The sequence below is a fragment of the Crassostrea angulata genome, chromosome 9 (assembly GCF_025612915.1).
Source record: "Crassostrea angulata isolate pt1a10 chromosome 9, ASM2561291v2, whole genome shotgun sequence".
Lineage (NCBI taxonomy): Eukaryota > Metazoa > Mollusca > Bivalvia > Ostreida > Ostreidae > Magallana > Magallana angulata.
Window position 1 is genome coordinate 15,715,915 of NC_069119.1, and position 25,700 is coordinate 15,741,614.

A 25,700-nucleotide genomic window follows, 5' to 3' on the forward strand; every position below is an offset into this window, starting at 1 on the left:
GAATTCGCCCAGTCTAAAATTCGCCTTCTGACAACGAGGGAAAAGAGGAGAAAATAGAATGGGGGCGAATATTTCCAAATATAATCTGACGTATGTTGGCGAGTAATTAAAATCTTTTTTATCCTAGTCAATCAAAACGTTACACAGAAAGAGGAACCAATTTTCCATACAACGAAATATTAAGGTGGTGTGGTGCACCTGTACGTCACAATATGGAGGTGTCCCATACCACCTTTACACAATGTGGCTATTGTTGCTCTGGTGAACAATGTAGCCCCCGGGCCTCTTGTTTTATTTTCATTTAAGGTCAGACGACACGTTTCTCGAGGAATGATAATAATTTTTGTCAAATTTTCAACAGTCTGATATACTTTCTTTGAAACACAAGCAGACACACACTGACAGAATCAATAGATGATACCTTTTGCTGTTTCAATGCTATTATATTGCATTATACACGCGATACCATACAATGTGTGTGTGTGTGTGTGTGTGTGTGTGTGTGTGTGTGTGTGTGTGTGTGTGTGTGTGTGTGTGTGTGTGTGTGTGTGTGTGTGTGTGTGTGTGTGTGTGTGTGTGTGTGTGTGTGTGTGTGTGTGTGTGTGTGTGCGCGCGCGCACACACACACACACACAGGTTTGTAAACACCGTCAATTGACTACACCTGAAAATTTACATGCAACTGACTACACTGCTTTCTCGTATACTTACAGCGAAGAAAATTCAGAATTCTATTTAAAATAGTATCCTAATGATCGCTATATACTGCGATTTTTATTTTCATTTAAAATAAGAATCTGTAAAATGCCGTGCATCTCACTACATTTTTACACTTTATGAAAACACACATGCAACTCAATACTGACAGAATGGCATGCATTTCACTACACTATTGACAACACACATGAAAATCACTACATTTTGATGTATATACTATATATCGCATTATAATCTCATAAATAATCTTATCTGCGTTTTAATTCTAAGCGATTTTCTTATACTTGCGCATCTGAATGTGGGTTTGAATTTTCTATTCATTGCAGTGCTTTACAAGCAAAATCAAAATACGGTTACATAAAAAAATCATAGCTGGTCAGCAAGAAAACATAATCACCACAAGTGATCGTTTGTACATCAACTGAAAAAAATACATATTAAGCTATTTTTTATAAAACATTATTGACTAAACTGTTGAATTTTACACTGTGAATCATGATAGTTAACGCAGCTATATATACTTGACAATTGCAACGTATTCTAAACACTGAAAACAAACAAATACAGTTTACAAGGTTTGTCAAGATATTTTTGATGAGAACAAAATCCCCCAGTCATTCTCCCACTTTGAAAAACTTTACGCTTCTAATATATTAAACAAAAAACGATTATTATTTTACATAGAAAAAAATTCCCATTTTGCCCGTAAAAAATGTGTTATTACATAAACTCAGCAGAATTTTTCTACGTTAAGAAAACTGAACGCAGAAGGAACGCAAAGAGAGCGCAATAATCGCAACTACAGCGACCTCTAAGAGCGCGCGAAAATAAAAATAACACGTTCAAACGCTGTGTATGCGCACTGAGAGCGCGACAGAGACGCAGTGACATCCCAAATTTGTTGGACTCCGAGAGGTCTTTGTGCATGCGCAATCAACTTATCGTTACTGCAAATATGTGCGTTGCTTGAGCGCGCCGACGGAGATCTATAGTAGTGGTGCTGTTGCAGACCTTAAGGCGCTGTCATGATGACAACACATTTCATTATTTACTGTGTGCTTAATAGAATGCAGAAACACGGTGCGTACTTTGTGTATGCTCAAATTGGGCGCCGTCTCATGCCGTTCTAGGCGATCCCACCGCGACAAATGAAGATGTTGCTGCATTGTTGCGGCGCTGTGTGAGCTGTATGAGCTTTTACTGCTTGCAGTTTGATGCTTTACATTTTTAAAAGAACGCAGCAGGACTGCATTGAGAACGCACCCGGTGTAACTTGAGTTCTTAAATTCCATGTCGCACGGTCACCATTTTGTTTAATTTTTTTTACAACCTTTGAATCATTCACGCTTTAACTTTTGACAAGCAAGTCACTCATTAATGGCAAACAACGAACTGTTTATGTATTTTTCCATTTTGGAATTAAACAACAAGTGCGATCGGTCATCAGGGAATCAGTTGTACTTGATCCACCATCTGATGTTCTATATGTCAGCGTTTGCTCTTTATATACCCGGTATTTTGCTGGATTTTTTATCATGATTAGTGTACATTTTTGCCATATTTCATACATCTTTGTCTCACAGATAATATGGGCATACATGTACAAGTACAATGTACAAAATTAAAACTTACGTGTGCTAATATAGACAGAACACCCTGGAAATTGGTAAATAATATCAGATTGAACATGGGTAATATTAGATTCTGAAAAATCCATAAGTCTTTAGTTAGTAAATAAATTAAAGTGAACATATAAAATGGAGAAAGCCTACTCCATATTCCAACGGCTGTGTTTTTGCAGGAATGACATGCATATTGTATTGATTTGATTTGTTAGTCGTTTTTGTTTTTGTTTGTTTTGTTTTGTTTTTTGGTGCGTTTTTTTTATTTTTTGGTGCCGATTTAGACAACGCCTCTTGGAGACAAAATTCCACATTCATATTAAACATTTTGCTTACTACAACATTAGAAGAACACACCACAGGGGTCCCACTGGACCAAAAATCCTTTTCGCAACTTTAGCGCGGCACGAACGACCTATGTTTTATGTCTTATGTCACACCATAAGTCCACACAATACCTAATATTGTACAGGAGTTTAATGTCTTGCATATATGAAGTTTTAAACCAATTAAAAAAGAGTCGTCAGCTAAACAAGAAATATTAAAACGGGTGTAGGTTATTTTTACAGATTTTGATCATAAACATATAATGAGCTATATAAACTATGAAAATTATAAAAATAAAAAAAAAATGACTTCGCTTTTGCTCAGATCACGGCCTACTAAAAGGTTTAAACTCGCATTCACTACATTATCAATGCGCCGACAAAGCAAGGTATTACACAAAATTAGAAACAGAGGTTACAATATTGTCAATATACCGGTATCTGTAATGCATGTTTTCATGTATAAAGTTTCAAACTCCATGTTTTTGAGAGAGAGAGAGAGAGAGAGAGAGAGAGAGAGAGAGTCCATTATATCATGTCATTAAATATTTTACCATGTATTCATATGCAATCAATGAGCATGTAAAATTTCTTATAATCCAACTTCTTTGAAAGAAAACAAAGAGGAGATAGAGAGAAAGAGAGCAAGCGAGCGAGAGTACGGATCGATTCCCCTAGCACGCGTAGAATGAGAGAGAGAGAGAAAGAGAGAGAGAGAGAAAGAGAGAGAGAGTGGGGAAGGTGAGATACATATCATATATACTAATGAAATAACTTTGTAAAATAAACCGTGCTGTACGAGAGAGAGAGAGAGAAAGAAAGAGAGAGAGATATGCTACTAGTATATACAGTCCATGAAACGTTCTACATTATCTTGGTTTTAATTATTTTTTACGTTTGTTGATTTTTCATTCATTGTAATCTGTCTTTTCATGTACTTTTCCTACATGAAGGAAGGGCAAACGGTTACCGAACGCCAAGTGAACGGTGATTGTACGGCGCGCATTGATGAATGGTGAATGCACGTAGAACGCAAATAGAGCGCAAACGCGAGTGCATAACGAATATGTTTACTTTATGTATTTATTTATTTCTTATTTTCTACAAAAATGAACTTTATCATTGTATTTATATTAATTATGTGATTTAATACTGAAAATACATTTTTGGGGAGACACTGCTGTACGTGTGATTTTAGTTGGACGTCGGGCTGATTTTTCGTTGATCGGCGCTGAGAGAGAGAGAGAGAGAGAGAGAGAGAGAGAGAGAGAGAGAGAGAGAGAGAGAGAGAGAGAGAGAGAGAGAGCTCTAGGCATAGTTTCATATATGTTGATTGTATATCAAATAATAAGTTTTAGGAGTGGAATAGATAATTCAATGTTATTTAAAATTGACAACAATGGAATGCAAACTTAATCAAACCTAGCAGTTTATAATACTGAATATACAACAATTAAAATTAATCTTTTAGATCAGAAACGAGATGTACCACGTGCTGCTCAGCTTAACTGTGATTTTGCTTTTAAAATAAACTTATTAGGAATAATTGTAACTCTAGGTATGTTTGTTCAAGCCTTCGCCACAAATGGTCGTACGTGCATCTACGGGTGGTCTAGGGTCGGATTTTAATGAAATTCTTGCGAGACATGCAAGTGCATCTTACAAATTTGGAAAGACGTACGCTTTCCGTAAGCACGCACAGTGGCTATTGGACATGCACAACAATCACCACAGTTTCCTTGCGAGATCTAAATACGTACGATGCACTTGCGCTTCACTCAAGGAACTCGTAAGATGACCGTACGATTTGAATTGCACGACTGACGTAATGATATCTCATTCGTCCCTTGCGTTATACGTACGTTGACTGCAAGTCGCATGTGCTCACCATCAATATATAAATTAAACGCATCTAGTAAACGTACGTCACACTTACGTCATGCGTACACCAATTGCTCGTGGTACGTGCGAATATAAGAGATAAGAGAATTAACGGTTTAACCATTTATCAAAATCAAATCAAAGATTCTAGTATTAAACCCTCTTCTTAAAACCAAAATCAAACAAACAAATACGTTCTTTTGGACAAAAAGATGGAAGGCAAAGAAGAAAAACGGGACATGACATGAAAGAACTGAATATTGAAGTAGATATGTAAGTCGTAAAAGTAGAAAAAAGGCATAGGATTTCCTAATCACTTTGATCTGCAAGCGTGCTAAGATAGAATCATATGTACATTTTCGGAGTAAGGAGAGGAAAAATCATCTTTACACGCAGACGATATTTCTAACTAAGTAAAAACCAACTACAAAAAAAACCCCAAAACTCCAACACACTCTACTGGAAGAAGTTCTTGTTTTCATGAGTATGTAATTTTTGTTTGTAAACAAATTACTTTCTCCATTTTGAAAATATTGATTATCATCTCATTTGATCATTCAAACTTTATAAAATGTTTTCATAATTGTATCATAATCAGAATATCAGAAAAGAATAGGTAGACTTTGATTTTTTAAAATGTATGAAGTGTAAATGGTGTTTTAATAATAAAAAAAAACCATATGTAAAAACAATGTAATTCAATGTGGCTTTCTTTACTTAAATTGAAAGATTTGTCAAGGCATTTTTCGAAGATATTGTAAAGTTCAACAAAGAGTAAACAAAATTGTAAACTCATTTAAGATGGAATAACATACCTGGAAAAAGTCACTCAAATTAACAGTAAATTATTTGATTATGAAAGATATAATGATAAATAAACTGTACATATGTCAAATAAGCGAAAAATTTGCAGTTTGGGGATAAAAAAATGATAATCTAAAAATTTCAATTCAGTAAGTAACAACAAAAGCCCTTGTGGGATTCGAACTCGGAATGTACGGATCACAAGCACGACACGTTATCCACTCGGCTATGGAGTGATTTACATGATAAGAGGTCAGCCATTTTGTGATGATGTGTTATTCCACCTTAAAGACGTTACAGTGTCCAAAAATATTATCAGTTTATAATTAATTCGTTGATGTGAGATTTTGCAAAGACTTCCTTCTAGATTTCAGAAAAGTTTTCAATATTTTATGGTATTAGATATAAAAGATCAATTATGATTTCAAAACATTCTTAATTTGTGTCGACCAGTTTAGCTAGTCTAATCACCAAAACAGCAATTAAAGAATAATAGTCTTCTTTTCTTCGAGTTCTTTTTGACGTTTCAATATTTACTTGCTTACAGTAGTTATATTTCAGTACATGTTTAGAGAAAAACTGTTCTTTATTTAACTGAAAACTAATAATGGTCCGTGCAGCTGTCGTGGGGCACATTAAGACTTGCAGGTAACCTACGACGCTGATGTTATTGCTGCCGTTCGCAAGGCAAACGTACGTATGGTGCAAGACAATCGTAAGACGGAAGTACGGTTCCTACGGGCATCGCACGTTGCGAGTGGCAACCCGTCTTTAAACAAAAATTGTACGTAACACATCCGACTGGCACGTCAAACGTCCGTTTGTCTTACGTTACACTCGCAATCACTTCAATACGATTTTTAACGCTTCCAGCCACGGGAGCCACGACTGGCAAGCACGATCACCAAACACGTACGGCCAGTTGTGACTGAGGCTTGACTTAAGGTGGCTCACTACACCTTTAAGTATTTTCTCAAATCAGCAGAAAATTACTTGATTATGATAGATAATATAATGGATAAGAAGTATTTAAGTCAAATAGGCAAAAAAAAAAAGGTGCAATTTTGGATGAAAAATAACATTTTCGAAAAATTAATTCAGTAAACATGAACAAAAGCTCCAGGCGGATTTGAACTCATGATCTGCGGTTTAGAAGCCCAGTACTTTAACCACTGAGCTACGAAGATATACAACCGAATCGAACGATATAAACAGTTTAACAAAACATTTAAATCGCCATTTTGTGATGTAGTGTCTTAAAAAGTATAAGTCTGGGTGTATTGAAGTACCTTAAATCTTAGTCTATTTTTCTCTCTTTTATATTCCTGTTTTATTCTTTTCTCCATCATTCAAACAGCATATATCATAATGATGAAAAGTTTAAACAATTGAGGTACATTAGATGTATATTGAAATGAAGAGAGAGAGAGAGAGAGAGAGAGAGAGAGAGAGAGAGAGAGAGAGAGAGACAGATGGACAGACAGAAAAGAGAAAGATGTGTATCATTATATCAAACACAAGTCATTACATTGTTAATACACACAGCAAGATATTTATCATAATTACACATACATTAGCCACTACATTGTTGATACACAAAGAAATATCACTACATTATAATTATACACTGATGTCATCCATTTAGCAAAACATTCAAATGTTCACAAAGTCAATAACAAGTACATGTATCTACATATTTTGTTACAACCAAGAAGATGCATTGCTCAATGGTGCATTAGTCTCACAACAAAAGTCACTACATTGTTGATTATTACACACAGCAAAGTCACTACATTGTTGATACACACAGTAATGTCACTACATTTTTCATACACACAGCAAAGTCACTACATTGTTGATACACACAGCAAAGTCACTACATTGTTGATACACACAGCAATGTCACTACATTTTTCATACACACAGCAAAGTCACTACATTGTTGATACACACAGCAATGTCACTACATTTTTCATACACACAGCAAAGTCACTACATTGTTGATACACACAGCAAAGTCACTTATAATAAGCATTGAATGCTTATTTTTGGATGTCGTTGGTCCTATGACACACCAATGTGGTGCACACAAATTGAATAGCGCATTAGCGCGGTATGATAATTTGTCTGCACCGCATTTGTGTGTCATAGGACCGACGACATCCAAAAATAAGCATTCAATGCTTATATTTATATTTATAGTGATGTCTATTTCTAATATGAAATATATGTGTCTCGTCGCTTTAAATCCATTATATACGCTCTCAGTAAGGGATATGAAACATACATGGAACAGCCATATTAACATGTTATTTAGTACGCTTCCACGGCTAAAAATATAGTGCCATAAACTTTGTTGAGAAAAATCTTTTTAATTAAGGAGTAGATATAATGCAATGATTATTTTTCAAAAGTACATATCAAATTGGTAATGTAAGGTTGAATGTTTTGGTTAATCTTACAAAAATAAATATACTTAAAACACGTGTGACGTTTATATTTGTGCTCATGGCCCATGAATTGGCAAAGTGTATTCATAGGAAATTGAACGTCCAATGCAAACATAAGGGGAAATATACACTGAATGTAAATATTACATTGTTAATACACACAGCAAAGTCACTACATATTTTATGTACACACAGCAAAGTCACTACATTGTTGATACACACAGCAAAGTCACTACATTGTTGATACACACAGCAAAGTCACTACATTGTTGATACACACAGCAAAGTCACTACATTGTTGATACACACAGCAAAGTCACTACATTGTTGATACACACAGCAATGTCACTACATTGCTCAGATACACACGACATAGTCACAACATTGTTGAGACACACAGCCAAGTCACTACATTGTTGATACATACAAGTAATGTCACTACATAATGTTTATACACACAGGAAAGTCACTAAAATACATATAGCGAAAATATATTTACTGTATTTATAGACCACCTGAGTGTTTTGCATGTAAATTGCTACATTTAGCTCAGTTGAAAATTCTGTAGTCTCCTGCAAGCAGGAGTTAATTCCCTCCCACCCAATATAATTTATAGTTTGTGCCTCACAGAATATAATTATAATTGTGCAGTTCTGACTATGCGGGGCCACTAGGCTATCTGCCCACTTTGCACCAGCTTCAGTTATGCCTAGGGAGGGAATCGAACCCTCATACATAGTCAAAGTACAGAACTACACCATAAAAATGTCATTTATCAATTAAAGAATGTTTTATATGTAAAAGTGGTCAAAAAGACAGGAAGGTTTATCTGCATTGTTTAAATGAATATGTGCGTTTGGTAACAAGGAAGCTTTATGAGGACAACAGATTTACTTGCTGTTCTTCTGATGTATAGCAAACAACAAAATAAACTTAATTATCACTGCAGGAGGCAAGTTTTTTTGCAATGAATTACAGATATGCTCATCATCACATGCATTTGATACACACATATCTCATCAAATGCAGCACAATGTTTACCTACAATTTCATGCTTATAGCATGTAATACATATTGTGAAACTTAAATACATTTAATATCTATTAAGCATAACTTCTCAATTTAATAATGTTTACTATTTATGTAAAAGGTTCCTTTCTTTTATTCGTACCATAAATCTGACTTTTATACAGACAATTTAATTTAGTATTATACTGCTAGTATAACAAATAATCATAGAACTACATGATTGGCGTAGTGGATCCGCGGAGCTCTCCCATGTAGATACATCTTGTTATAGAGTTCGAGCCATCGATGCATCAGCATTTTTTTTTTAAAACTCAACTTGTTTATATATTCCGTTATATATCCATCGTAGGTAAATTTGCAATAACTTTGTAAAATGCATGGATACCCTCTAAAACTTTCATTTTATATCAATTCATTTATAAAGGTTGAAAGAACTAGAGGTTCTGTGAGCAAGCTCACAATTGATACCCCCCGCTATGAAAATCATAACTCATGTATTTTTTCTATTATAGAAAACATCGGATGAATCTATTTCACTCTCCATTTTCTATACATAACAACTGCTCTATTTTTTAATAAAACTGTTAATGCTAATATGAGTACACAAACCAATTTCTATTCTTTAAATTCCATTTTAGTTCAAGTTAACTGTTAATGCATGAGGACATTTGCATCCTTATGTTAACAAACATGACTCGAATCAAACAAAATTCCACATGTCAAGCAGCCATTTAATATAAACATTTTTAATTATAAGTATACTGAGCCCGATTTTTTTTAAAAACAATGACCTTGAACTTCCTCAATTGACCTTGGGTCAAGGTCATGACACACCTTCAGACTATAAGCAACCTTGATGTGAATTAAGAACTTCCAATATTTGTCCATTAAAAAGATATGGACTGGACATGAATTTTGTATTTTCTGCCAGTGACCTTGGCCTTGCCCAAATGACCTTGGGTCAAGGACATGACACACCCTTAGGTCATAAGCAATCTTTGTGTGAAGTAAGAACTTCTAATGTTTCTCCATAAGAAAGATATGGACCGGACACGAATTTTGATTTTTTTCTGCCAGTGACCTTGACTTTGCCCAAATGACCTTGGGTCAAGGTCATGACACACCCTTACGTCATAAGCAATCTTTGTGTGAAGTAAGAACTTCCAATGTTTCTCCATTAAAAAGATATGGACCGGACACGAATTTTGAACTTTTTCTGCCAGTGACCTTGACCTTGCCCAAATGACCTTGTGTCAAGGTCATGACACACCCTTAGGTCATAAGCAATATTTGTGTGAAGTAAAAACTTCCAATGTTTCTCCATTAAAAAGATATGGACCGGACACGAATTTTGAACTTTTTCTGCCAATGACCTTGACCTTGCCCAAATGACCTTGGGTCAAGGTCATGACACACCCTTACGTCATAAGCAATATTTGTGTGAAGTAAGAACTTCCAATGTTTCTCCATAAGAAAGATATGGACCGGACACGAATTGAACAGACAGACGGACGGACGGACGGACAAGGTGATTCCTATATACCCCCCCAAACTTCGTTTGCGGGGGGTATAAAAATATCATTCTTATGATGAAAAAAACTTGAGGCTGACAGATCGGAGAACCTTAATAAACTGAAAACTGAAAATAGATTCATAGGCAAAGAAACAATACCATGATTCTTTAAATTTCTTTTTCATCTTCACTTTCTTCCTTTTAAAAAGAAATCGATCTCTTCTGCTGTAAGAATATCAATTTAGTCCTTTTAATAATCAAAAAATGTTTTTTCACTTTAACCCAAGCTATCAATTTGATTGAAATATGACCAAGTTTTAGTCAGGATCTTGGCAAATGTGGATTATTGGATAGGTGGTGTAAAATGAACCAAATTTGAACTTTTGAAAATGTGAAGAATAGAAGGACCCCCTCCCTTTATGAACCAAGTAACTTTTCTTGACAACTAACAAGAGAATAATATATAATAGTTTAAAGGTATGTAAGAATCATCAAAATCAAAATGTTTAGCATAATCTACATAAAATTACATGATCATGATTACAAATTACATTTTTAATTATGACTTTTGATTAATGCACAAAAGTACATCATGGTTTATTTTACTAAATTGTTTTTATTCAACTTTATTTCATTAGTATATATATGATATGTATATCACCTCTCTCTTTCTCTCATTCTCTCTCTCGCATGATAATCATTTAAAATCAATTAATGAATTCTAGCAACACTCAAAAGCCTTCAAATACATAAAATTATACTCTCAATTTTACAAAAACATTATAGGGTACTTTATCCTAAACTCAGTATGAAGTTACTAGGTCTTGCTACCTTTTCTTTAACACACATACATTCCAAAAAGCTCTCAGATTTTTTTTCAAAGTTTACTTGACCTATATATGTAATTAAAAAAAATTACTTTAAAATCAAACTAGGCACTTAACAAATTGATCTTATTTTCTCTGCATTGTATGACCCTTAGTATGCTATACTGCTTTTACATTATGTAATTATAAAAGAGAATTATTACAATGACTCAGATTGCCAGATAGCTTTTTTCAAATTGATAGAGACTAAACACTGGATTTACAATCAGTTATTTATACTTCTTTTTTTTTTACATAATTTTGTTCAACATGATGGTTTTGCCTAGATAGAATGTGAAAATTGTAAAAAAAAAAAAAGGAATAAGCTTTGCAGGTTTGAGAAAGTAAGTGAAAACTAAACTTTTGTTAAAATGCAATTTTCTTGAGCTATACCATAAAAACACTTTATTTCAAAATAAAATGTGTGTAATTGATATCAAGATTTGGATCAACATAATCTTGTTAGCATTGCCATGTTCCATACAGCAGAAAACATGCATTATCAAATGACAAATATGAGCTTCATCACCCTGTTTATGATGACAAAAACATGTGTCGATCTCAATGCAAATTTCACCCAAAAAAATTCAAACAAAGAATGACAATAAACTTTACATCAGAAAAATAAAAGAGCAAAAATGATAGGAACTGAGAGAGAGAGAGAGAGAGAGAGAGAGAGAGAGAGAGAATATACCATATATACAATATATATTGATAGGCCAGCTAAATAGTCAGGTGACATCCATGAGAAAGTATTTATTGAAATGTCTTGCGTATATGACTTTCAGCTTACACCTCTGTCAACTCTCATGGATGGTTGGCCACTTTCACGAAACACTCAGCCCTTATTAGCAAACACCTGTTAGGCCACACAAAATTAATTTTTAGATTCTCATTCACGCCCGCCCCTCTGAAAATGGCCCGCCCCGATGTATTTTATTTCATTTTGAAAAAAAAAATGTGTGGAAAAAATTTTGGGGAAAAAAAGTCTGGCTCGTATACTAAAAATTCAAAACATGCCTAAATACCCCGGTATGTTGATTACCGTTTTGATTCTAGTCATGTTCGTTATCATAAGGATACAAATTTCTTCATGCATTAAAATAAAATGGAATTAAAAGATTATAACTGGGTTTGTGTACTCATTTAAGCATTTACAACTTAAAAGAATAGAGCAATTGTTATTTCTAGAACATGACCGGTGAATTTTTTTTTTTTTAAATAAAAAATAATAAATAAAATCCCCCCACCCACCCCATATGTTTTGCAAATCAGGATGAGAATCTAAATATTAATTTTATATGCTCTTATGGTAGATGTTATCCACCAAACAATGACACTGTCTTTTAAGCAAGATAAATCTTGTTATTTTTTAAAAGTGAAAGCAGACAATGGCTTCCCGCAATAAATTTCATTAGAATGACTATGCCAATGTTTGTTGTATGTACATGTAGCATGTATTGTAATGAAAATAAATATCAATTTGAAGAATTCAGGCATTGTTCAACTTATGGTTAAAGATTATAAGTATTTATTATTTTTTACAATATCAAACAGGCACATACATGTAAACATACTACAATAAAGGTAAAAAAAAAATTGGTAAAAATTAACAAAAATTCTGACCTACCAACCCTACTTTTTTTAAGCATGAAAGCGGAAACAAACCATTATTCTTTTTAAACCTTACTTTAATGATTTCAAGAACCTCAGATAATGTTTATTCAAGTTTGTCAAAATCATGTTCTTTCAAATTGGGGGTTGGTTGGGACCACAGTATCCAGAGGGTACAATTTTGCATAGGAAAAAAATTAAATTATTTTCAAAAACTCAAATGATAAGATATACATATACAGTATTACTTATATGCAAAGTATTGACATTGTTGACTCTTAATTGTTTAGAGTTTGGCCTCTGTACAATATTTGTGGCCCACAAGGATTCCAAAGGTTGATGTAGGTTTATATGTTTAAGATCTTCTCGTGAACTGCAAAGCTCAAAATGTGATATGATGATATCATCCTGTTACAACAGGGGCTTACCGTAAAGTATCGTGTATAATACGGACCCCTCAAAGTTGTCCAAAAAATGGTGAAAAAACAGCAGGTCCTATGTATAATACGCACTCAGAAAATGTCGAAATCAACAGCCGCCTTTTCCCCCAAAACTATCAATGTTTCATGATAATTTTATAATCCATAAGCAATTTCTGTAATTTTGTAATCAGAACATAGCTAGACAGACGATGAAAATCGAAGGCTGCCATTTTTCCAAATAACTATCGATGTTTAATGATAATTTTATAACCCAAGTGCAATTTACTGTAATTTTGTGGTCGGAACATGGCCCAAGCGATATTAGAGTCAAAGTTCTTACAATTTTACTTTAAAAAATGGTATGATTTACCTAAGTGGTATCAAATAGGGCCTATCATTCGACACTTCGTACAGATACAGTTTCTTAAACAACAGCGGAGAAGTTGAAAATCATCATAAGTAGAGAAGAATGGCAACTGAGCCTAGTGCTTAAGTAATAATGTTTGCAGATATAAACCAAAACAACATCAAGAGAAATGATTTAATTGATTAATTATAATCAAACTGTTTGATTGTTGTTAAATAAACATTGTGAAGAAACTTATGTATGTCATATACTGTCATTATCAAGTCGTACAAATGATCGATGTATTTTTAGCAGAGTCTATGTAAAGCAATAACGTTTAAGTTGCATAACTGGACATAAACTAATAAAGTTAAATAAAATCATAATTATTGCTAATCTACATGCACTTGAAAACACCCTGTGAAGTCCGACATGAAAACGGTGCATGCCTCTGACACCGGAAATTGTTAAACAAACATTGACCATGCGCCGAGTCAACAGGTGGCTGCTTACATAATAGGGAATACACTGGCGATATTTAAATTTGTTTGATGCAAGGAATAGTGTTGAGAGAGGACAGAGACGTAAATAATTTTGTTATTTAAGTACCTGGAGAGGATAAATATTTCAATACATGTACATGGAAATAAAACTAAGAATAAGGTATTTCTGACGCAGTAAATTTAGTATACACTCATACAACTTGCATAACACGCTATATCAGCTGTCACTACCTCCATGGTATCAGGAATCACGGCTTGAAAAAAAAATGAGGTAAAATGTTGGTCCTATGTAAAATACGCACCCCACTTTTGATCAAATTTTGACTGAAAAAAGTGTGTGTTATACACGGGACTTTATGGTAATATTTAATATGAGAATATCCAGAGAAAAATTTACAAATCTATTATATTAGGATCTATTCTACTACAGTAAAACACGCTTATAACGAAGTCCCAGGGACGGGCAATTTTACTTTGTTATAAGCGTAATTCGTTATATCCATCAAGTTTACAACTTGTAATAAAGTTACGGGGAATGAAATTCACTTCGCTTCAAGCATCAATTCATTTTAAACGACTGTGTTCACTATAACCATGTTTTACTGTACATTGTTCAGATATTTTGTACATGCCTCCATAAATCTGATATTAGTATATAAGGCTGTTGTTGCTCAGGTGAGTGATGTGGCCCATGGGCACTAAATATTTAAATCCACAATTCCTTAAAACTCTTCATACAACAAGTATGCAATAATGCCTTTACATGCTGACGGCTTGTGTATAGCATCAGACTCGATATTCATTATCATTATATACAAAATTGCTAACAACATAGTTTTGATTAAGTGGATAGAATATTTTTTAAAACAACATCTTTTCAGACAGATAGAACCAAACAGTGATGATGTTTTATAATTAAAAAAGTTTAACTAGCCAATTCATAATAAATTTATTTACTTACTGCCAACAATCTTCATACTTTGCAACATGTAATAAAACATATATAAAGACATCCCTGCTGTATTATATGAATTTTCTGCCAATGCTCAATTTTGTTATCCAGTCTGTTTTCTAATAAGGTGTCCCAAATGACAATGGAGACGAAAATTAAATTAAACAGTAAGCGAACGCTAAATGATTGCTGAGCGCATGCATACTCTAAAACTCAATATGAGCGAATACTGAATGCTTCGTGAAAGGTGAATTGTAAACGATAAACGCACAACAAATGCAAATGCTCGATGAACGCACAGTGAGCAAATGCACAAATGCGAAGGTAGAACATTTTCGAGGACTGAAGCATTCTAGTATTCAAAAGATTGCATATTTTGAATAGGAAGCTGTTAGAGAACATTTGCATTGCAGAGAGAGAGAGAGAGAGAGAGAGAGAGAGAGAGAGATCATTATTTCACACACAATAAGTCAGTACATTGTTGATGCAGAGCAAGTCACTACACCTTTGTCATATATGTGGACAAATATTTGAAGTTTTCTCAAAAATAATATGTTCACATGTAAAACATGAGCAATATCTGCATATTATACTGTGTTACATCTAAGAAACAGCATTGCTCTAAGGTGCAAGTCATTATGTCATTATCACAGCACACAACCAGAAGATGTCAATACAAGTCACTACATCGTTGATACACACAGCATTAGGTCCATGTTAGTATAAAACTTATCATCCTCCAATTTCTGAGAGAGAGAAAGACAGAGATAGAGACAGAGGAAGACCGATAGAAAGAAAGAGCAAGAGAACGGAGTACGTACCCTATCCCGCATTAATATGCTCATGTTATACTGTATACTATAAAGATCGCATACTTTGATTGCAAAGCTCTTTTCAAGTGAGAACAATATGGCTGTACTTACCTACCGATACATATAGATATTGTTGTGTTGATTGAACTACTACAATGTTATATGCATGGGGATCGATTCTTTTGAAAACTCGCTTGTTGTGGAGGACCAGTTTGGCAATGTCCGGTCCAAAAAGGTTTGAGACTTTTGCACTGAAAATAGAAGCAGAAAAACCTTTAGAAAATGATGATTACTTTATTGATGCAGGTCTCCGATCAAAATGAACAAAATTTTAGTCACCAGTAAAAATATGGTATACATACATGTAACTATCTGCATTACGCATTACAAATGTGGGTGCCCTAGCCTACCTAAAGCTGGTGTCTATTAGAGTGATTAAACAGAATAAAAACACTCACTCTGTATAAAAAATCTAAACAATAACATTTTTCTGTCGAGGAAATTCGAACTTCTTGAAGTAAATAAAGTCAACAGTGATCTGGTTAACAAGGCTTTACACAAACGACACAGTACTTCAAACAATGCATAAATTTACCTGAGTATTCTTTTAGATATGGATCAATTAAGTATTAAAGTACAAACTTACTATATAAATGTTACTGTTGCATTAACACAAGTCTTAAAATCAAGAACCAAAACCGGAATAACTATTTCCGACTTTGTAAAAAGAAATGAAGCGCTAGTGCCGCAAATGTCAGATATGAATCAATAAACAAAAATATCTATAACTAACTGATTAAAATAATGAATTCATAAACCAAAACAGAATTGCAACTAAAGTTAACAATTTAGAATAGAAAAGCAAGGTTTAAACCAAAGAGAACTTGATTAAAAAAATTTGAGAGCCGGAAGCTTAAAAACAAATTAACTTCAACGATGAAAAGAACTGTTATACATTCAAAATAAAGAAATGAAAATGCTATTAAATTAACCTTAAAATTGAAGAGAAAAAAACCATAAATTAGATTTTACCTGAAAAAAGAAGCAAGGAAGCCATCGGTAGTCATGTTGTATATTTTATTTGATAAAATGAAATATATCGGAAAGGGCAATATCGATACACTCTATAAATTGGTAAGAGAAAGAAAGAGAAGGATTGAGAAACTATACGTACGTCTATACATACTACAGTACACACTCAACACAAATGAGTCTGTACTTGTATCACTGATCTTAATTATCTTTACAGTAATATTATTTAATGTGCAATTTTATAGGCTTTGCTGGGCCTAGATATTTCATAGAAATTTAATCGCCCTTTATTATTATTAAATGCTCATTTTTGTCTTACCTTGATAAGTACTCAGCAAAATTAAATGCATTATGAATTAAATTCCTGTAAAACAAGTTTCAATTATTCATTCATATCATTTGAATAACAATACGTTTAAAATTTTAAGATAATGTCAGACTCAAATTCCTATAGAGGTCGATTTGGCTCTTTCTTTTATCTAAAGTACTGATGTACATTAACAATGATTTTGTAAATTTTTCTTACTTTTTACGATCAATTCATTAATATGTTAAAAGAAAGATGTAATGATAAATAATATAATGCTTTCTTTGATGGTTTATGCAAATTATGAAGGTAGCGATCATTGCAGAAAAAAATTACATAACCCGCTAACACTGCAAAAAAAGTTGATACGTGTCTGAATAACGATTTACCTTTCCTCCTAGAAGGGTATATTGTTAAGTCGATACATTCGTTTTACATTTTTGCTTTATGATAAACATAAATACCTTGGTGCACAAACTACGTCTATCCACTAGAATGAAAAAAAAAATCCAGATAATGTTTTGAAACGCCCCATCTACCGCTTCAGGTTGCGATACACAACCAAAAATAGTAAGAGTAAGGGGATTTTGCACTGCAGAAGACATGAAAAGTTCCCGGATTATAACGCTCAAAAATTGTGCATGGTGTCCCGAATACTTCCGAATGGAGAAAAAAATGTAAACATTGCCCATTATAAATCTCCGTAAGATATGTTAATTTCTCTGGGTAAAAAGTGTCAAATTGAATTGATAAATCTTTGATTTTCTCCTTTATATCGATTTCAATTGACGCCAAATTGAGGCAATATTTCATCCCTCGGGGGCTAATATAATCAATGTTGCCCTCAACCCCAGTCAATATTTGTATAATATTTAAACTCTGTCAACATATTCGTTTTTCATTTCATTAAAAATTGAAGAACTAGTAGTTTCAGTTGATAACATTCAATTTTGATACGAGAAATTCTTAGTACGGATTAAGCGCCGATGGGGATACGTAGGTGGTAGAGGGTTCAATGATGGTAAATGTATGGTACCAAGGACAATGCTTTTCATTGATCGAGAAGACAGAACTCGTAAACGGGGGGGATGTGTAGAATTTTTTTTATTATTTTATGGTTATTCTCAAAAACAAAAACAATTTTGGAGCGGGTCAGTTAAGTGGGTAAACGTATCGGTAATATAAACAGAACTGGGAATCTACATGGAGGATATGGCTTACGATCTCGGAGTATTGTTTTCGTGTGTGAAAAATGCTAATTAGATGCAATTTAACTGATACATGTACATACTGTAAAGTGCACTGGGAACAAACGACAACCTTGTGATGTATGTGCAACGATCATTCAAATGGAACCCCCTGCCTTATAAATAATGTTCGTTTGCAATAAGACATCGATACATTTAATTTGCAGAATCAACTGCTTTGTTAAAGGAATAAGGAATCCTTCTTTGAGTATTATGAGGTGATAACTTTGGTCGGGGCGTGGTCAAATCCAATAAGGCACGAAGGGCTTTATGATAGATTTGACCACGCTCCGACCGAAATTATCATCTCTTAATATTCCAAGAATGATTCCTTATTATTTATATTTATATTATTTCCAACTTTATTAATTTTATAACTCTATCGGCACAATGCAAAGAAATTAATAGTAACTACCAGCCAACTAGTAACTACAAGGATCACATGGTATGTAATATACTCGAAAGTAGGAGCTGTCCTATGTATCCGTACATGTAAGTACATGTATTTAGGATGCAGACCAGTCTACTAAAAAATTACATGCTTAATATTACAATTCAATATGTCGCCATGATGTCCGTTCTGATCATCATACAAAATCATGCAGAATTTTTGAATACACTGATTAGAACCTTGATGAGGAGTAAGGACAATGTAACGATATTTGGTTTGATAAAGGACTGTTGTATTTGTGTTCATATGCATTGTAAGTTGTTGGAAAAAAAATGAGGACATCATTAATTCAATACATGTATGTCATGGTGAGAACAGACAATTACATTTAGGAAAAAAAAAATAACTAAAATGACACTGGTTTGAATGTGTTGTGCGAGTGAAGGGAACTGCACGAACATTTTAACATAAATGTAGTTAGTTGCACGTGTGTTAAGAGGGCTCAATGGCCGTGGCCATTTTTAGACCCTATTGATCCCGTATAAGTACTGGGTTTAATTCTTGTTGCGAAATAAAAGTTTGATGTATTCAGTTGCTTGTGTGTTAAATGGTGACGTAAGTTGCTGGTGTGTATACGAATAGAAGTAAAAACAGAATATATTTATTTTTTTCAACTTGTGACAATTTTTTCCGATTCTCTGTAGAAACACTTTAAGAAATAAGCTCAAAAGACACTAATTTGAATCCACCTTGCGATTTCATGATACTGTTGGGAATGTTTAATTTAAATGTGTAGTGAGTTGAATGTGTAAAAGTGTGTAGTAAGTTGCCGGTGTGTGTTCATGTACATGTGTATAAAATGCCGACCAATTTCATTTAATTTGTCATGCTGACCTTCATTGTATTCTGATTCTCATAACAAACAGCTACGTTAAGAAATATCCCAATAGATACTGGTTTGAATCCATTTTGCAATTAAAGGAACTGAAAGATTTTGTTTAACACAGATGTAGTTGGTTGCAAGTGCGTTAAATAGTGTTGCAAGTTGGCTGTGTGTTAACATAAAATGTTGACATAATTCATTCTTTTGTCATGGTGACCTTCATTTGATTCTGGTCCTCATCATAACAGACAAAATATTTTAGCAGAAACTTGTGTGAATGCGTTTTGCGAAAGAAGTAAAACACTGTCATACCGGGGCTGCATCCCGCTGCGTCCTTAAATAATGTAAAACGCCAAGGTACTTGCAGAATAGTATCCTACAGTGCCGTAACAACGCAACGGCATCTTCTTTTTTCACGATGGGATCGCCAAAAAAATTGTAGAACGCCATGCGACGGCGCGCACTTTGAACACGCACAAGGAACGCGCCGTGGCTCTGCGTTCTGATAAACACGCAGTAGTAACGGAGTGAGGTCGCCGTGACAGCGCCATAAGGTATCCAAGAGCGTCACGAGAGCTCCGTTGGCGCGCTAAAGGAACGCACCTAATCGAATATAGACGCAGTAATTGGTCGATAGTGCGTGCACAGAGACCTCTCGGAGTCTTGCGCTCTCTTGACGTTTAATTTCTTCTGCGTTCAATTAAGGAATAAAGAATCATTCTTTGAGTATTATGAGGTGATAATTTCGGTCGGGGCGTTAACAAATCCAATAAAGGCTGAAGGGCTTTAAGATAGATTTGATCACGCCCCAACTAAAATTATCACCTCATAATATTAAAACACTGATTCCTTATTACTTATATTTACATTATTTTAAGCCATCGTACGATTAAATATTTAAATATAAATTAGCAAACCCCGCTGGCGCCTCAATTTGGCGTCATTTGAAGTTATGGGTTATATTGTACAAAATCGATACGTAGTGTTATCACAGGCAACACACTGGAAAATGTAAATATTAGCGTATATTTACATTCAGTGTGTATTTCCCCTCATGTTCGACGTTCAATTTCCTGTGAATACACTTAGCTAATTCATGCACCAAGAGCACAAATATAAACGTCATCACGCGTTTTGAGTATGTTTCTTTAATGTAAGATTAATTGAAACGTTTAAACTTACATAACCAGTTTGATATGTACTAATTGAAAATATTCGTTAAATCATATCATTTCCTCGAAAAAAAATTTTTTGGACAAAGTTTCTGGCGGAGGCGATCTAAATAGCATGTTAATATGGCTGTTCCATGTATGTTTCATATTCCTGAGTACGAGTGCATATAATGGCTTTATAGCGACGATACACACTATTTTATACAAATAGACATCAGTATGAAAATATAGATATAAGCATTGAATGCTAAATAACACACCAAGCGATGCAGACAAAATCTATTATCATATCACGCTAACGCGCCGTATTCAATTTGTCTGCAACTCTTGGTGTGTTAGGTACCGACGACATCCAGAAATAAGCATTCAATGCTTTTAAATTATACCGCGCTTGCACGGCGTTTCTAGTGCATTGTCAGTCAGGCCACAGAAAGAACAATTGCTAATGTACAATACTAAGCGATACTGTGGTTTCATTTATATTCGTGGGTATCAATTTTCATGGAGAAAGTGTAAATCAAAATCTCAAGGATACGTAAATTCGTGGCTAATGACCCCATCATTACAAAATGTTTATAGAAATTGCACTTCAATGAACATTTAATTTTGTGAATCAACTTAACAACGAAATCCACGAAAATTGGATTATTCAACGAATATTGATGAAACAACAGTACATGTATAGTATTCTCAAACTTGATGTGGATGACTAAGTAAAATGTAGCATTTGCAAATATTACAGGGCATATTAAAGCGCGTGAATGGATTTCGTGCCATTTTGTTCTGGTGTTTTCACTTGTTTCTATGCTTTATAACAACTAACGGTTCTTTGACTAAGTTTTTGTCTTTCACAAAGTATTTAAAAATTAGTTACGTTTCAATTACAAGGTACCTTATGTCATTAAAACAAAAACAATGTTTTTATCGTATATTTACTAGATGTAAAGTTGTTTCCCACACAATTGTACACATACTGATTCACCTACCAATAAGTAAAGCACGCTGTGGATGCGAGGTAAATTTTTTTAGCATGTCATGAGCGCTCGGCGGATACTCAGCGAGAGCGCAGTCTATCGCTAAGTAGAACTCTGTGGAAACGCAGTTACACGCCGCGGGAGCTACGTAGAAATTGGATGGCCATACATGGCAATACCGTTAGTTACCTGTGACTAGCGTGTGCAATCAAGCGCGCAGCGAGTACCCCGTTATATCCGATAGCGGGCACCAACGGGCACAAATTTATACCTCGTAATATACGGAGTCTCGTTATAAACGATCTCGTTGTATCCGGAATTTTTTAAAAGGAAATAATAAAGAAATAATTTGGGACCAAAAATTCATCTCGTTGTAAGCGGTACCTCGTAATATCCGAGCTCGTTATATCCGGAGGCCACTTTATGGTGAAAATGTATTTTCTTGTGTCTGTTTGTGTTATATGTTAAATCTTACATCTAGCTGATATAAACGTAATGTATGTCAAGCTTGACCTCGATCGTTTCAACTGGCAATGGTGTACATATTTTATTTATATTTGTGTATAGTGTTATGTAAGCACGGCTAAATTCTTCCCCCTATAAAATGTGTGCCTGTACACAGAGTTGTGCGGTTCTGACTATGCGGGGCCACTAGGCTTTCTGCCCACTTTGCACCAGCTTTAGTTATGCCTAGGGAGGGAATCGAACCCTCGTACATAGTCAGAGTTCAGAACTACATTATAAAATAGTGCTAATTGAAAAATGTTTGATATCAAGAAGTTGTCAGAAAAAAAGAAATAAGACCTATTTATCTACAATTCATAAATACAGGTAATAATATTTAGATGATAAATTATTTCATTTAATACTCCATGTTCTGTTGATGCTTTGCATTCTACAATATAAGGTCAGTTATTACTGCAGGTGAGAAGTATTTTAAACATTCTAAAATTTTGCGATGAGTTACAGAATTGCTCATCCTCACATAGCTCATGAAATGCAGCACTGTGTACTGTATATTCCAAATTAAACGCGAGGAATTAACTTCCGTGTAAAATCGCGAGAAGCATTCCTCGTGGATTTAAAAATCTTGCTATCATTTTTCAGACGGTTTGAACTAGAGGAAATAATAACAACAAAATTGTGATCGCGATATCTTATTCTCGCGATTTGATACAAAACAGCGGAATTAAGCACTCGTGTAAAATAAGGAAATTACGATATACCTAATATTTAATGCGTACGCCATTTAATACATTTATATTGTGGAATTTAAATACATTCAATATCTAAAACATACCTCCTCAACTTGTATAATGTTTACTCCTTATCTTATAGGTTCCTTGATAAGCTGAGAACTTAAATTAGATTCATGGGTAAAGAAACAATACCATGTTTCTCTTTTTCATTAACTAAATTTCATTTTCGTCTTCACGTTCCTCCTCTTCAACAAACTATTTCGTCTCTTCTGGAGTAGGAAAAATTAAGTTCTTTTAATCAAGAACTGGTTTTTTTTTTCATTTCAAACATAGCTATCGATTTAACTGAAATATGACAGGGGCATTGCAAATGTGCATCATTGGATTAATGGTGTAAAATGAACTGAATTTTAACTTTTTAAAAATGTCTCCAGAATGAATGTATATTTTAGGAGTAATAAATCTTCTTTTTCTTTACTTAAAACAAAATCCCGAAAACAACATAAAATTATTGATTGTTTCAGAGAAATACAAAGAAATAAATCATAAAATCAAATTAAAGTCGCCCATAACTGGTCTAAAATACTCTGAAATGAAATCAGTAAATTTAATGATTGTGTAACTTTTATTACTAAAAATGGCACATTTTAAAATTGAAATCAATGGATTTTAAAATAATCAAAATGATAAAAACAAGCTCGTATTGTTTGATCATACCGATAAAAAGTGCTAAGATATTATTAGTTTTTGCAATGCAGATATGAAAAATAGTTACATTCAAAAAGTCACGCCACGTTGTTTACACACACATCAAATCATTACATGTACCTGGATGTTTTAGTTTTAAAATAATGACTAAACAATTATAAAGAATAAAATTAACTCATATCAGATACGATTTCCTTCAGATATTTAACAGTTTCGATAAAGTATTTAAATTTTAAAAAAATGACATTCTGTAAGCACTCACAATAAATTACAACACCATACGAAAAACAAAAACAAAACAAACAATCTTAAAAATTGAATGGCTGCTTTTTTATGTACGTCATTCAGTTAAAAACTTAATTAAGCTTAAGTAAAGTGAAATATTTAACCCTGCTTAAGTCATTAAAAATGATGAAAGATGTGTTTAATTAGAATATACATTCTGAATAACATTGACTTTAACAAAATATCATGTGTTTACATTGTTTACACACCCATCATATCACTACATCGTGCTATACAAACTTCCTGGATAATCTTATATATGTTTGTTTTTGTTTTAAATTAATGATTAAATAATTATAAAGAATAAAGTTAACTTTTATTAGATACCATACTTTTCAAATATTTATAAAACATGATATTATTTAAAGTTACAAATATGACACTTTGTTTACACTCACAACAAGTCACTACACCATACAAAAAAAACAAACTGGTTCCTATTATTAAAATAATTTAATTCAAGATTGTTTTCTGTACGTTAACAAGTTTAAAACTAAATTAGGTTTAATTGTAACGAAAATTTTTACATTGTTTAAGTCATGAAATTTAATGAAAGATGTGTTTATTTAGGATTCACTATCGGAATTATAATCATTGACTATAACTGAAAAGCACGTGTTCACGTTTAATTTCATTTAATATTTCTATTCCATCAGATTAAATTGATGGAGTTGCAACTAAAGCTTACCTTGATGTTGCGAATGTATCACAGAAATAATCCAGAGTGAATTTGTTATCTGCATCACTTCATAGACGCCATTTTTACATCGATTGCGCATGCGCAGATTCTGTCAACATGGCAAAGTGTGTAACGAATAAAAATGACCATGGAATTGGAGTGTGAAAAAACGTGTGTAAACCGTCAAACGACACCAAGCGTAATTTTGATTTTTTGGGGTATAATAAGGCAAAATATAGCTATTCCAAAAGAATTGCAACTCACTACAGTGATTTGTGTAGTGAGTTTCCGAAATGAATTGAGTTGGTTGATGTGTAAACAAGGTACTGTAGTGGGTTGAAGGTGTTCACACACACACACACACACACACACACACACACACACACACACACACACACACACACACACACACACACACACACACACACACACACACACACACACACACACACACACACACACACACACACACACACACACACACACACACACACACACACACACACACACACACACACACACACACACACACACACACACACACACACACACACACACACACACACACACACACACACACACACACACACACACACACACACACACACACACACACACACACACACACACACACACACACACACACACACACACACACACACACACACACACACACACACACACACACACACACACACACACACACACACACACACACACACACACACACACACACACACACACACACACACACACACACACACACACACACACACACACACACACACACACACACACACACACACACACACACACACACACACACACACACACACACACACACACACACACACACACACACACACACACACACACACACACACACACACACACACACACACACACACACACACACACACACACACACACACACACACACACACACACACACACACACACACACAC

General features: G+C 34.1%; 1 protein-coding gene across 2 annotated transcripts in view; it reads left to right on the forward strand.

Annotated features, from left to right (window-relative positions):
• The window catches only part of LOC128162951 (uncharacterized), a 47,617-nt gene that overhangs the window by 13,470 nt on the left and 8,447 nt on the right, over positions 1-25,700 (forward strand). The window lies entirely within an intron of this gene.